Source organism: Tupaia chinensis, unplaced genomic scaffold (assembly GCF_000334495.1).
Source record: "Tupaia chinensis unplaced genomic scaffold, TupChi_1.0 Scaffold000381_1, whole genome shotgun sequence".
NCBI lineage: Eukaryota > Metazoa > Chordata > Mammalia > Scandentia > Tupaiidae > Tupaia > Tupaia belangeri.
Window position 1 is genome coordinate 2821864 of NW_006159883.1, and position 15518 is coordinate 2837381.

Sequence of the window (15518 nt, forward strand, 5' to 3'; positions counted from 1 at the left end):
GTCATTGTGACAAAGCTGTATAGAAAAAATGGCTATGTAACAACACAATAGAATGTTCTCGGATGAGAAATATATAGTATGGGGGTAAACAGTAAGACAGCAGTGAAACTTGATGCTCTGAGAATCTGATCCCCATGGGGGGGGGGTTCTGTCTGCGTTCACATCCAGAGACACCCCTGTGCTCACTAAGCATACATATGCCCATAGTCTGGGCTGTCTGGAACTAGGAAGCTGATAGTAGCTGTGTCTGATTTATAGCAGGTCTATGACTGAGGTGAAATAAAACAAGAAAGTTACAAGAGATGAGAAAAGAACTAGGGATGTTAGAGTGTTTTGGAAGAATTAAAACAATTTGGAGATTCCTCAAAAATCTACAAATAGAACTACCATATGATCCAACAACCCCACTCCTTGATATCTACTCAAAAGACAGACTACTTAATCAGAAAAGTGCTTGCACATTGATGTTTATTGTGGCACTATTCACAATTGCTAAGTCATGGAAATACCCAAATGCCCACGAACAGATGAATGGATAGAAAAACTGTGGCACATATACTTGATGGAATATTATTCAGCCATAAAAACAAAACAAAACCCTGGCTTTTGACAGGAAGTGGATGAATATGGAAGACTTACTGTTGAGTGAAGCAAGCCAGGCTATGAAGGAGAGGCATTGTATGTCCCCACTTAACAGATACCGAGTGTCGGGAACCAGCAGTCAGTGTAATGGCTGTGTCGCTGGACTCCCATGTAGTCGACCATGGTTCGTGTCCTGGACCCGGTGGCTTAAAACTCACACTGGGCGCGTGTGCGTGCGTGCCCAAGATCCCAAGAGGAGAATGGAGGAGAAGGGATTGTGGCGTGACCATCCCCCTGGGGGTGATTTCTCGCTTTCTGTCTCTCTGTCTCTCTCTGTCTGTCTGGCGAGCGCACGCGCCCTATAGCGAAAACCTCTCCAAAAAAAAAAAACAAAAAACATATATCGAGTGTCCACACTCTATGACTGAAACTAATTGACTAAAGGATATAGAAACACAGCATATAGATATAAATACCATATATAGTGTGTGTACAAAGGAGGGTCTGAGGAAGGACATTTAGAAGGAAAATAGGGAGGCAAAGCATTAATGGCACAAAGAAATGTGGTATTATCTGTTGAAGATATTTTGTAGTTTTATCAACTGTACTAGGGAGAAATGTTCACCTGCTGAAATATCCATTTTGTAAGCCAAATAATAATGTGATTGAATGTATAAAAGAAAATTTAAGTTAAAAATAAATAAATAAATAAAAACAAAAATTTTTTAAAAGACACATTGAAAGCAGTAAATGGAATAATAGTAAATGCTTTAGAAAAGAAAATCAAGAATGTATTAGAACAGTTTCAAAGATGACAAAGATAGAGAACAGAGCAAAACACAAACTCGTAAGTATTTCAGTGTAAGGATGGGGGAGTAAACAACAAATACAATACCATAAAAGAAAAGTGACTGAAAATGAAATTTGGGTATAGATTAAAATTATTTACTGTAACAGGAATATAATTAATTCAAATACACCGATATATTGAAAATTCTGATAAACATTTCAAGTTCAAGAATAAAGAAAAACTAGTACAATTATTCAGATACATGAAAAATTTCTGTGGTAATGACACAAATTTCAGACATCCTTGGATAATTCTTTTATAACACTGAACACTAAAGGGAATTTGAGAACCAGTAACTTGTTACCGAAACTCATTTTGTAAATCAAAGAGTCTATGTGAATTTAAGTTTATAATCATGTGAGAACAACAAAAAAAGTCCAACATAGGCTATTTACAAACAAAAGACAAACAAAAATAATTTAACAGTAAAAATGTAGTCATTACCATCACTGGACTCTCACATTCAACCATGTTTTAAGTCCTGGACCTGATGGCTTAAAACTCACACCAGGCATGTGCATGCATGCCCCAAATCCTGAGAGGACAACGGAGGAGAAGGGATAGCAGCCTGAACATCCCCCCTGAGGGAGTGATTTCTTGCTTTCTGTCTCTCTGTTTCTCTCTGTCTCTCCAGCACACTCATGTACCCTATAGCAAAAATTTCTCAAAAAACAAAAACAAAACCCCAAACGTATAAAGGGCCTTACAATCTAATACTTAAAACAAGTAGTTAGGTATAAAAATTAATGTATCAGTTGTAAAAATAATCATAAATCAATCATGACACTGAAGACAAAGTCAAATATACCTAATAATACGCATGTACAAAAAAATTATGTTAAAGAAATATAGAATTTAGGGGTCAGCTGGTGTAGAGTTGGTTGAAGCACTGGATTCCCACATGGCCAACTATGGTTCAAATCCTGGACCAGGTGGCTTTCTCTCTCACTTTTCCTCTCTCTTGCTCACTCTTTCTGTCTCCCTATGGTGAGTGATGTGTCTGATTTATAGCAGAGATTTGTCCTATGGTAAATTAAATAATAATAATTAATTAAAATAAGAATTCTTTTAAAAAATACAGAATTTAAAAAGAAAATTTGGGCAAGAATGTTACTGGACAGATACAATGAAGAAAAGTCATCATGGCTATATTCCTTTCATGCAAAGCATTACTAAAAACAAAGTATATAAAATCAGATGAAAGCCACAGGGTAGATAAAAGATACCATTCCACTGTGAAGCTGTAATGATCATAAACCACTCTGTGCTCTGTGCATTGTAGAGAAAAGTGAAAAGACCATCACTAACAAGAAAAAGGAGAACTTTTGTGGGGTAACTTTAACATATCTCCATCATCATTGCCAGATAAAATTGCAAAAATAAATAATTTGAATTATATAATTAATAAGGATTACTTTAACATATTTATTCATTGTCATTAAACAAATGTTGATTATTTACAAAAAGCCTGAGACTTTCACTAGCCTCCAGAGTTTTCAAACTAGTTAGAAAGAGAGGCAGGCAATTATAGCCTTATATGTCAATGTGTTTGTACATGTGAGGTGGGAGCCTATCAGGAGGACATAATCCACTTGAGTACATCAGTGAGGCAAGTATCAGGGAAAGCAATCTAAAATTGGATCATGTGGGGCCAGCCGATGTCATCCAGCAGTCGCTGGACTCCCACATGGTTGATTGCACTTTGAGTCCTGGATCCGGACACTTAAAACTCACACCAGGCACATGTGCGTGCATGCTAAATCCCAAGAAGAAAATGAAGGAGAAGGGATTGTAGCATGGCCATTCCCCCTGAGGGGGTAATTTCTCGCTTTCTGTCTCTCTGTCTCTCTGGTGAGCATAAACGCTGAATAGCAAAAATCTCTCTCTAAAAAAAAAAAAAGTGGATCCTCTGTACCAAATAATGAAGGAGTTGGCTCTGTGTGTGTGTGTATGTGTGTGTGTGTGTTGGCTATGTGTGTGTATTTGTGTATATGTGATATAGAATTTAGGGGTCAGCTGGTGTAGAGTTGGTTGAAGCACTGGATTCCCACATGGCCAACTATGGTTCAAATCCTGGACCAGGTGGCTTTCTCTCTCACTTTTCCTCTCTCTTGCTCACTCTTTCTGTCTCCCTATGGTGAGTGATGTGTCTGATTTATAGCAGAGATTTGTCCTATGGTAAATTAAATAATAATAATTAATTAAAATAAGAATTCTTTTAAAAAATACAGAATTTAAAAAGAAAATTTGGGCAAGAATGTTACTGGACAGATACAATGAAGAAAAGTCATCATGGCTATATTCCTTTCATGCAAAGCATTACTAAAAACAAAGTATATAAAATCAGATGAAAGCCACAGGGTAGATAAAAGATACCATTCCACTGTGAAGCTGTAATGATCATAAACCACTCTGTGCTCTGTGCATTGTAGAGAAAAGTGAAAAGACCATCACTAACAAGAAAAAGGAGAACTTTTGTGGGGTAACTTTAACATATCTCCATCATCATTGCCAGATAAAATTGCAAAAATAAATAATTTGAATTATATAATTAATAAGGATTACTTTAACATATTTATTCATTGTCATTAAACAAATGTTGATTATTTACAAAAAGCCTGAGACTTTCACTAGCCTCCAGAGTTTTCAAACTAGTTAGAAAGAGAGGCAGGCAATTATAGCCTTATATGTCAATGTGTTTGTACATGTGAGGTGGGAGCCTATCAGGAGGACATAATCCACTTGAGTACATCAGTGAGGCAAGTATCAGGGAAAGCAATCTAAAATTGGATCATGTGGGGCCAGCCGATGTCATCCAGCAGTCGCTGGACTCCCACATGGTTGATTGCACTTTGAGTCCTGGATCCGGACACTTAAAACTCACACCAGGCACATGTGCGTGCATGCTAAATCCCAAGAAGAAAATGAAGGAGAAGGGATTGTAGCATGGCCATTCCCCCTGAGGGGGTAATTTCTCGCTTTCTGTCTCTCTGTCTCTCTGGTGAGCATAAACGCTGAATAGCAAAAATCTCTCTCTAAAAAAAAAAAAAGTGGATCCTCTGTACCAAATAATGAAGGAGTTGGCTCTGTGTGTGTGTGTATGTGTGTGTGTGTGTTGGCTATGTGTGTGTATTTGTGTATATGTGTGTGTGTGTGTGTGTGTGTGTGAAGCATTACCAACAAACCATGTTGGAAGCATTGGATAATGATTTTGAGAAAAACGTTCAAAGATTCACATAGTGTAAATGGAGAACCAGATTAGCTAGAGCTAAGTATTTTTTAAAATGATGAAAATCTTCAAAGAAATAGAAATAGTTCATAAAATATTTTCAATTGGGTTTTGTAAGCAAAAAAAGGTCTAAATTTTTAAAAGTAAAACTTATAAGATCAAAAGAAAAATGAGAAGGGACTATTATGATAAATGGGCTTAACCATTAATTTTTCAATAAAGAACACTGACAGGTCAGGAAAAAACTGCTAAAATTGAAAAATGGATAGAGAACTCAAAGGAACAATTCACAAATACAAAATATAATAGGAAACATGTATAATAGACATTAATCCATTTAATGCTCCCAATAACACCATGAGATAGAGACTATTTTTATTTTTTATCTTCATTTCTCAGATAATGAAAGAGAAACAGAAAAGCTTACACAACTTGTTGTTATCAGATGGCTGGTGAGCTTCAGACCTGGGAAGGGAAGCTAAGCAGTCTGGTTCCAAGTTCTGTGACTTGATTACAATTCTGTGCTACCTTTCCAGTACAAATGTCCGAAAATTAATAAAAAATTACCTCCCCTATAAATAAATGAAGGAGAATGTAAGCAATAGAGGCATGCCATTTACTGTTGTAAAGTAATTCGCATTGATATACAATGAAAACATTTGTAATGACTTGTCCAGTGTGTAATTATGACTCACAAGAAGTGCCAAGATTTAATAGTAATTAAACTGTTAAGGAAAAAAAAATAATGTAATCATTTTCTTCCTCTGGAATTAAAAATTTAGTTCAAGAGATTTTTATTTAGCCCTAATGAAGAACCAGGCAGACTGTGCTGGAGAGTCATATGGAAGCCTGCAAAGCAGAAGCAATCAGAGATATCATTTCCAAGAAGGCATGCACACTTTTTGTGACACTTCAATAGCCTTGCTCTTTCATTCTGGATGCATTATAAAGAAGTAAACTCTTTAGTGCCTAGAAAATTCATGCAAAATGAAACCAGGAGGAAGAAGAACTAAACTCTATCAAACCTAAACATGTAATCTGTAACCCAGCTTGGATATATGTATGTAGGTATCATACTGATAGACATTTCATAGGTTCACAGCCATCAGCATGAATAAATTTTTCTATAATTCTTAATATTTGCATATCCCTCAGCTAATAATATAATTAATCTCTTTTTAATCATTTTGAATGTGGCTGCCAACTCAAATTTGTAATCAATTTGAGTTTTATATATTTCTATTCTCTTTCGAATTTTATAAAGCCAAGAAATGGAGAAAAAAATGGAAGAGCAAGTGTACAGAACATTCCTGCATTAATTTACAGTTCTTTAAAACATGGAGTGGAAGGGCAAAATAATAAAATGAGTGGAAATACATGCCATGCAACCACAAGCATCTTGTGGCATCCTTCCAACATATGAACACACTGGATCAAATGCTGTTTCTTAAACTATTCTCACATGCTCTTATTTCCTCAGATGCATTGTGCAATTGCAGGTCCACTTGTCACCTTCCCCAGAATGCATCCATTCATCTGATTACTGCTCTGCACATTAACTACAGTATGTCAATAATGGCAATGAAAAGAATGTGTTCTTGCTTCCTTGCTAACTAGTCCCTTACCAATACTCTCCTAATTCACCAGATACTGAAATCCAGTAGCCAGAAGAAGGCAAGATTTGGCACTGAGGTAGGCAGAATATTGGTTCTCCCAAAGCTGTTCACATACTGATTTTTAGAATCTATGAATATGTTACCTAACATGATAAAAGGGACTTTGTAGGAATCTGATCTAGAACTGGAGGATTATCTTGGATTTTCCAGGAGAGTTAATGTAATCATAAAGGTCCTGATAAGTGAAAAAAAGGGAGGCAGAAGAGTAAGAATCAGAAAGATGAGATGAAAGAAGGGTGAAAAGAAAGAGGGAGGTACAGATTCTACACTGCTGGCTTTGAAGGAGTAAGGTCCACAAGTCAAGGAATACAGGCAGCTTCTAGAATCTGGAGGCAAGGAAACAGTCTTCCCTAGTGCTTCCAGAGGGAGCTTGGCCCTGACAACACCTTAAATCCATTCAAGCAAAATACACTTTTGACTTGGACCTCTAGAACTATAATGTAATAAACCTGTGCTGTTACAGTCTATTGCATTTGTGGTAGTTTGTCACAGTAGCGATAGGAAACTAGCACAAGCATTTGCTGTACACATATTTATAATACCTCTGGCAAGTCAGAAGTCGCTACCTACTAGATTATTTTAAAAGTGTGTTTCAGTTCCAGATCTCCCAAATTTCACTGACATACATGTGCAAACCACTGTAAAATGAAGACATTTTAGAAGATACTCTTTATGCTGCAAAAAAGAAATGTCCATCTACTTACAGATAAGACACATTTTACATGTTCATGTAGATAGTTACTGCTCTGTGTAATGGAACTGTGAATTCTAAATTGGGTTACTTCTTATTCTATGGGTTTATCATCCGTATTCTGCAGCTCCTATAACCTTACTAGAAGTACTTCTGCTATTAGAGCAGTAATGAGTGAACAGAGTTAAATCAGAAATTAAATAATCATTAGTATAAAAATATAGGTAGTTTGGGCATATTTGAAAATTTAATCAAACTGCTGTTAAATGATTTTTAATTAATTGCTTAGCTTAGAGAATTGGCCAGTTTAAAAAATCAATAAATGAATAAAATAACTTAAATTTCATTGAAATGTTCAAATAAATTGGCTCCATTAAATGCCTCTAAATGATGCATATTTAAGTCTCTCACACATTCCCTTAGCTCAATCACTCTTATATTATACTATAATAATGATAGCTATCAGTTAATGAGTATCTATTATGTGTTAATCATTTTATATGTATTATCCCATTAATTCTCATAACAACCGTATCTGATAGGTGATTTATTCCTATTTATCAATGAGAAAGTAATGCACAGAAGATAGACTGTAGGAAATGGCTAAGCATGGAGTTGAGTTCAGGTGTTACTTCATATAAGTCTATTCAGTTCTACACATGCTCATTTATATTTTCATTAGTATTTAATATTCACATTTTTAGTTTCAAAATAAATTTTTATTTAAGGGTATGAATCTTGTGATTTCTAAATATCTGCACATAAATCCTTTCTAGACAGTTATTTTAGCATAATCTAGGAATAAGTGAAAGGAAAAATGAGACATTGAATTTTTATAGCTCTAAATAAATGGCTCCTTTTCCATTCTTATAGGCTCGAGTTTATAATTAGAAATGCAAACTATATGGCTTTCGTCATTACAGAGATCAGTCCTGAGAAGGAGATAGGTGTAGATCTAAGTACACAGAAAATAAAATCAACTATAAGGAAAGGAAAATGCAAAGAGGAGGCCACTGTTTCACTTTCTAGTGACCTGTTCTGTCTAAAGGCACAGGAGGTGGTAGGCCTTCTCCATCAAACGGCCCCCTTAATTAAACTGCATCCCAGGATACAGTGAGGGAGCAGTCTCCTCTAAGGTTTTAGGCACAAACAATGAGCACGTACTTCCTACACCCTGTTGGCCAGTCACAGTGCTCAGGATAGAGATGCATGAATTACCATTATATTTGATCACTATCCCTCGAAATAAGAAGAAAAGAAAAATATTGGAGAGATCCTTAAGAAATATAGGGACCAGCAGTTAGCATATGGCTATGTCGCTGGACTCCCATGTAGTTGACCGCAGTTCGCATCCCGGACCCGGTGGGTTAAAACTCATGCTGAGCGCATGTGCATGCATGCCCAAGATCCCAAGAGGAGAATGGAGGAGAAGGGATCACAGCATGGCCATCCCACCTGGGGGGTGATTTCTTGCTTTCTGTCTCTCTGTTGCTCTCTGTCTGTCTGGTGAGCGCATGAACCCTGGTAGCAAAAACCTCTGGGGAAAAAAAAAAAAAGAAAAAAAAGAAAAAGAAATATAGTATCCTATGAAGGATTGATCTCATCTTACCTTTTTTTGGGGGAGGGGGTGAGCGTTGGTCTTAGAGAGGTGCTTACCAAAGAGAGACAGAAGTGAAAGCTCCCTTCCCCACCCCCACCAGCCCACATGGAATGATCACACTGCTATCCCTTTTTCTCTGCTTCTCTCTCTGAGATTACGACACGCACACACGTGTCCAACATGTTTCTCAAGCAGCCAGTCTGGAACTGAAACTGCATGGTGGGCCAGGTTGGATCTAGCTTCCTTAACTGCCAGACCATGGAGCTATCCCTGACCTTCTCTTTAAAACAGAAATACAACAGGTTGTATCACATCAGTGCTGACAGCTGAATAAAACAGGTTACCAAATGGGTGGCCTTACTGAGAAAGCTGACTTATTTGAAGACAATCCAACTGGGGCCCTCCGTGTGTGGGGCTTTTTAAGGGACTTGGGGTACACATTTTAGATCCCCTCCAGAAATAAGAACAGTAAAAACAAATGAAAAACAAACAAAAAAATCTCACACATTTCTTTGAATACAGACTAAAATAGTTCAAAATAAATAAAGCCCAGACTCTGAGATTGAAATGCCATAGTTAGCCTCATTGAGGCTCTATTTCTTTTTGAGTTTTCCTCACATAACTCATCAGTGAGTATCTGCCTGTGCTGTGCTCCTCCAACATTTTAAAGCTACGCTTCTACTTGTATTACTTACCATGCCTTAGAGTCTTTCTGAGTCTCTCTGTCCTCCCTCTTCCACCAATATGAGAGTTCTTCTAGGACAAGTTTGTAAGTTGGCCACCAGCCTCTCTCAGGGCCCTTTATGCTTAAAGAGGCAGACTCAAAGAGGAATGAACCATTGGCACTGGACCCAGAAAGTCTGATTTCTATTCTCTCTCTGATAGTGATTATAAGCAAAATTGCTTAATCTCTATAAGCCTCCCTTTTCTCACCCATATAATGGGCATAATAATAGAACATACTTAAATTATTGCCTGTAAAGACAGATCTTATAAAAGTAAAGAGGTTTACCCAGTCTCTAGCACATAGTAAATATTCAATGAATGCTTGCTATATTCCTATCAACCTAGTATCTATTACTTAATCTATGCACTAATAGCCATATGAGAATTCAGATAGAGAGTCAGAGTATAGGAAAAGTTATAACTTTTTGCCCAATCTCAAAACTGGTGAGTACCAAAGATAGGACTTGGGCCTGATTCCTAAACCTTCTATGAGGATATTCCATTCTTTTTTATAAGCCAAGTATCTGCCATGTTAATTGATAACAAGGAGAACAAGAGACCTCCTAAACTAAATGCTATGATGTATAATTACTAGATGGGGTTGGGGCAAGGGAGATGGTGACGTCCTAATCATATGGCTACAGTGATGGAGAAAAGAATATAAAAGAGAAAAAGTCACTAACTCAGTTTATATCCTATTCAAAACATTGGTTTCTGGCACTATGCCATGAAATACCAATTTCTTTCCCCAGCAAATAACTTCCATTGTGTTTATCCAGAAAATAACAAGGAAGTTCTCTGCAAATGTAAAACTTATGAAATCAGCCTAGTGTATTACACTGTAGAGGCAGATCTGCCCTTCTGCACCCAACCCATATCAATGGTTTCTCACGTTTCCGTTACAGATAAAATCATGGAGCCATCACACAACTTTATTCCCTTTTCCATTTCCCTCAGGGCCTCTGGGCAATAGGGCTGGCTTAGATAGTCTGAGCCAAGCCTGTTCAGATAATGACACTCTAAGCCCTGATGCCCCTATGGCCACCTATCAATGATATAGAGAAGGAATTTGACTCCTTCATTTATGAATCATTCCATTGTTGCTTCACTAAGTACCCATGTATTATCAAACTTTACATGGGTAGGAAAACCCCTAAGTCAAGAGTAATTGTTATATTTGGTTCATTTAAATACAGACACTCTTATTTATTTAATTTTAATATTCTATTTAAATTGACTTTTAACCTATTATTCTAAAGGTCATGTTCTAGAAAAAAACCCCAATTGTATGTTGTTCTACATTTTTTGGGTCCTTTATGATCAAAGGGACATATGGAGGAGCAAACCATCAGCTTTGGACTTCGGAGGCCTAATTTCTATTTTTATGTCATTTCATATCATTCTACATTGTTCTGCTTCTTACTGAGTTTAATAAAACCTCTTTTTCTCATCCTTTATTTCCTAATGCACTCCTTCATTTCTGGTTTTCATTCCTGTCCTCAAACTTTTCTGTGAGTCTTAGCTGTCAAAATGCTTATCATGTGTGGTTCACTTATTAGGAGGAAGTGCCCTTGTGAAAATAATTTCATCTTTCTTTTATTTTTTTTTTTTGACTGGAAATAAAACTGACAAAGAGCTTTGAAAATAATTTCATCTTTCTTTTATTTTTTTTGACTGGAAATAAAACTAACAAAGAGCTTACAAATGTGCGCACCCCTTTAACCATGGGGAGAGTCTCCAAGCTCACTCTATGATTAACAGCAAATGTATATGCCTCTGAAAGATTGTGTACAATATCCACCAGCCCCCCCAAACTACCAGGGCATTCAGAAAACAAAGAAAGTGATTTCATTCTCAGGTCAAAGCAATTCACTGGTAGCTGGAGATGACCCAAGAACACTAGTTTAAAATCTTTTCCTAAAATGATCAAGTTTTTTTCTTGCAGGCTTCGTACAAGTCCACATGAAGCTAACTTCTGTATACTAAACTGTTCTGTTTAATTCCATGTATGCTGTTGGCATTCAGCAGATAAGAAATAAGCAACAGTAATGTAATAGAGACAAACCTTTAATATTTTTCAGATTTGAGAAACACCTTCCTAGTGTGCTCATCTTTAAGTTGTCAGAGTGTAGGCAGAGGTAAGAAAGCTAATTATTTCCTAACTACCAGATGGTGATTGCCTTAACCAATTGCTAATGCTAAAAGCATTCCAAGTCAGAGGCTTCTGGGTCTGTTATTAGGAATTTTCAAGTTCTTCACTGACTTTCCAACTTTCATCTGTCTTTTAAGTTGACATCTGAAATTTATCCTGACCAAGAACATTAAAAGAAACCCTAATCCTTGAATTCTAACTCTCACAAACTTATACATCGACACTGTAGCAATTTTTTTCCTACTAATCGCATTTTTTTCTTTTGAATAACAGAATGTCTTTTATTCAATTCTTTTTTTTTTTATTGGTTAGAGAACTCTAGTCCCAGTATTTACAAACTCGTTCCAAATGATCTTAAGTAAGTCTTAATGCTTTCTTTTCGTACTTTCACATGTAAAAGAATACTGTGATTTCTTTTTTCTTTTGAACTTATTCACTTATAGACTTGATCAAAGAAGGGAAACCACACTAATTCTACTTTTTTTTTTTTTTTTTACTGAACTTTATTTTGAAAACCTAAGCAATCAGGGAGAAAAGTGTAAATAATGCAACACTGCTTGGTGAATAAACTGGAAGTAAATTTACTTCTGGAAGTAAAGTAAATCATTCTTTCAGAGCAGTAGTATACTTAGAAAAATTCAACCTAACGCCTTGTATGCTCTTAAAAAGAATGTGCTCTTTAATCTTGGGTAGAAAGACAAAACTGCTAATGCTAAGCAGAAAGGTTAAAAATCCATGTGGGATATCACTTTTTTTTTTTTTTTTGGTAACAAAAGTTATAGATTCTTCAAATATTCAAATGTCCTCTGAATAAAAGGCAGTTGGCATCTTGTTCAAATGTTTGTACTATCATGCTACTTTTTGATTACTCTCTCCTGTAATTGTAGAGGACACTGGGTAATACTGTGTACATTTTAAACAAGATATATTTTAAAATTTAGAGCAGGGATGTTTATAAGCTAATGCTGTAATAACTGTAATACAGTAAACACTTTGAATCAACCAGATGCTGCAGATGCTGCGTTCCCCATGCTGTTACCATTAATATGACCCAAATACCCTTTGCATACAAATGCCGTGAGTAATTTCAAAGAAAAGAGATGATGTCACATTCTAATGATATGTTAGTATTAGGAACAGTCCAAAGACTGGAAGTAATTTAATAGTCCTCTCTGCTTAAGAAACACATGGAGTGCATAGTTAGTCACCCTCATCATCTCTTAATTTATTTATAGCTATTTATCTGTTAAAATGTGGCATTGGCATTTGTTTGCTTTTTCTAAGATTTAAATACTAATCCTATATGTGCACAAAAGTGGGGAACTCAGTTTGTGCTATTTATGTTACTTATATTTTCTTTTAGTTGTTTTTTAAGTTTTTTTTTACCCCGTAGGGCATGTACATTAGCTGGAGAGAGACTGATAGAGACAGTGAGAGAGAAAGTGAGAAGTCAGTCCCCCACCCTGGAGTGCGAGGGAGGACCAGGTCACAATCCGCTCTCTTTCATTTTCCTCCTGGGACTCTGGCATGCAAGCACACATGTCTGGCATGATTTTCAAGCCTCCAGGTCCTGGGACTTGAACTGTGGTTGGCCATAAGGGAGTCCAGCACCCTAACCACCACACCACATGCTGGCCCAGTTACTCCAGTTCTAAAAGGGCTAAGGGTCAAAAATTTAAACCTTTAATTGTTATTATTCAGATTGAAACTTAATCTTTTTTTAAGAATTATTTTAAACTTGATTTATTTTAATTTGATGAGAGAGAAAGAGAGAGAGAGAAAGGAAAAGGTCCAGGACTTGAACCGTGGTCAGCCATGTGAGAGTTGTGCCCTTAACCACCTGCTGGGCCCGAAACCTATTCTTTTCTATGCATGTTAAGACACTAACATCTGTGAACAACAAAGAATTTAATTGATACTTGCAAACAAAAGTTTTCTTAGGCCAAGGTATTTAAGCTCAAGTGTAGAAGGTAAGAGGAGGAAGTTGAGGGTGTGGTGAGCAAATGTAAAAGCAATTAAAAAATTACCTATTGGGCTTTTTTGTAAAAACACACATGAAGCTAGGCTTTCACAGCTATAAAGGACAATAAATCACTTTTCTAAACTTTATGCCTTTTAGGCACTAGAAGGAATATTTTGTTTTAAAAATTATTTTAAAATAATTTAGGGGCCTGTCCCATAGCCTAGTGGTTGATGAAGCCAGATCCCATATGGCTGACTGAAGCTAGGCATGTGTGCATGCATGCCTGAAATCCCAACAGGATGGAAAAATGGAAAAGAAGGGGTTAGAGTGTGAATGATGCCCCACTGCAGGGTGAGGGTTGCCTCTTCCCTCTCTATCTTTCTGTCTGTCTCAGGTGAGGGGAAGAACTCTTTGGCAATTCAAAATAAATTAGACACTTACGGCCAGACGGTGGTGCAGAAGTAAAATGCAGGACTCTGCAAGGCCAGTCCACATGAGAAGTTTTTGGGTTTGAGTCAAGAGACCTTTATGAGTATGCCAGATACATGTTTGCCATGATCCAGGCCTGGCTGAGGCTGAAGCAGGTAATGGCATCAAGACCTGTTGGGGTTGCTGCCTCTCTGTCTCTGTCTCTATCTCTGCATGTCTCTGTCTTACACATACAATAAATAAATGAATGAACATAAATACATTAGACACTTAACTATAACTACTGGTTGTCAACCACTCACTAGCAATTTAGTAACAATTTCCATCTCTGAATTTTCTAGTAACCTACATAACCCTATCTACCGTGATTTTAGTCATGCAGTCTCTTAGAGTCATCAGTTTACAAAATGGCAACACAGCCATTGTTAACATGGAAGGTTGCTGTCAGTGGCCAGAAATGCTCCTTACAGGCCCTCATGAGCGGATGGGGAAAATAAAAAACATTTCTAAGAATAATTTCTAATAATAATGGTAGGTAGCAGAGCCTTCCCTAACCTTATAGCAGAACCACTTCTAAATCATTACCCAGAACTAAAATTCCTAGATCACTAAGAAGCAGATTGATGGCTAAGATTAAAACAGCCGGCTTCACACTGATTTAACATGTTACATGGTGACTTCTGCACACCAAATGCCCATTAGGTATTTAGTAAATGAATTTGTCGTAAAGTAATATTGCAAAATTCAATGTCCATTCTTTCATGGTTCTTATTGACAGATTTTGTCACCTTCCCTCTCCTAAGTTTTTCTTGAAGAGTAGAAAACAAGTTTCGAATTCTGCAAAAGGAATTATTAAGCAGTGCGGAAAAGTTTAGTAAAAGTTGGGATTAGCACTTCTAGGAGAAAGCAAAAATAGAAGCCTTGCTTGTGAACTTGTGTCTCCCACGATGAAGTCCTGCTCATCACCCAAAATGCTCAGCAGCGCACCACATGAGCAGGTGAAGATTAGAACTGTGCAAAAATGTTTGCTTGAAAAGTGAAGCTAGCCAACTTTGGGCTTTCTGCCAGACTTAATTTCTGCCAGAATTTCTCCCATATTACATAGGTGCAGAAAGCAATTAGAAGTGTTACAGCTGAAAAATTCTAAATATATTTATGTCTCCATCATACTTCAGTTCAGAAGAAAATAAATACCCTATCCAGTGAGCTAATACAGAGCAAACATACAAACGCCAGCACACACCCACACCCAGGCACGCACAGTTTCGTTAAAGGATCATTTCACAGGAGCAGTATCATTCTCGTCTTATGAGATCTAGGAAGTAGACTTCAGTACGTGTTCAGGGTGCCCCAGCTTGCTCTTCGGTTGGGTACCCGCCAAGGAAAGTAGATGTGGCACAAAGCCCTCTGTCCCATTTACCAACTGCACAGGACCTCAGGAAAACGTCAGAAGCCTCTCTGAGCCTGACACTTGGTTGCCATTATAAGAAGTACCACAGAAGGAGTAATTCAAAATGCCAGCACTCTGCAGCACTTTCTGAATCATTCTTAACAATATTTCGGACCTGAGAGTGGGAACGGTGAGTGGCTTAGAGCAAGCACAAACAGCACTCATTTATT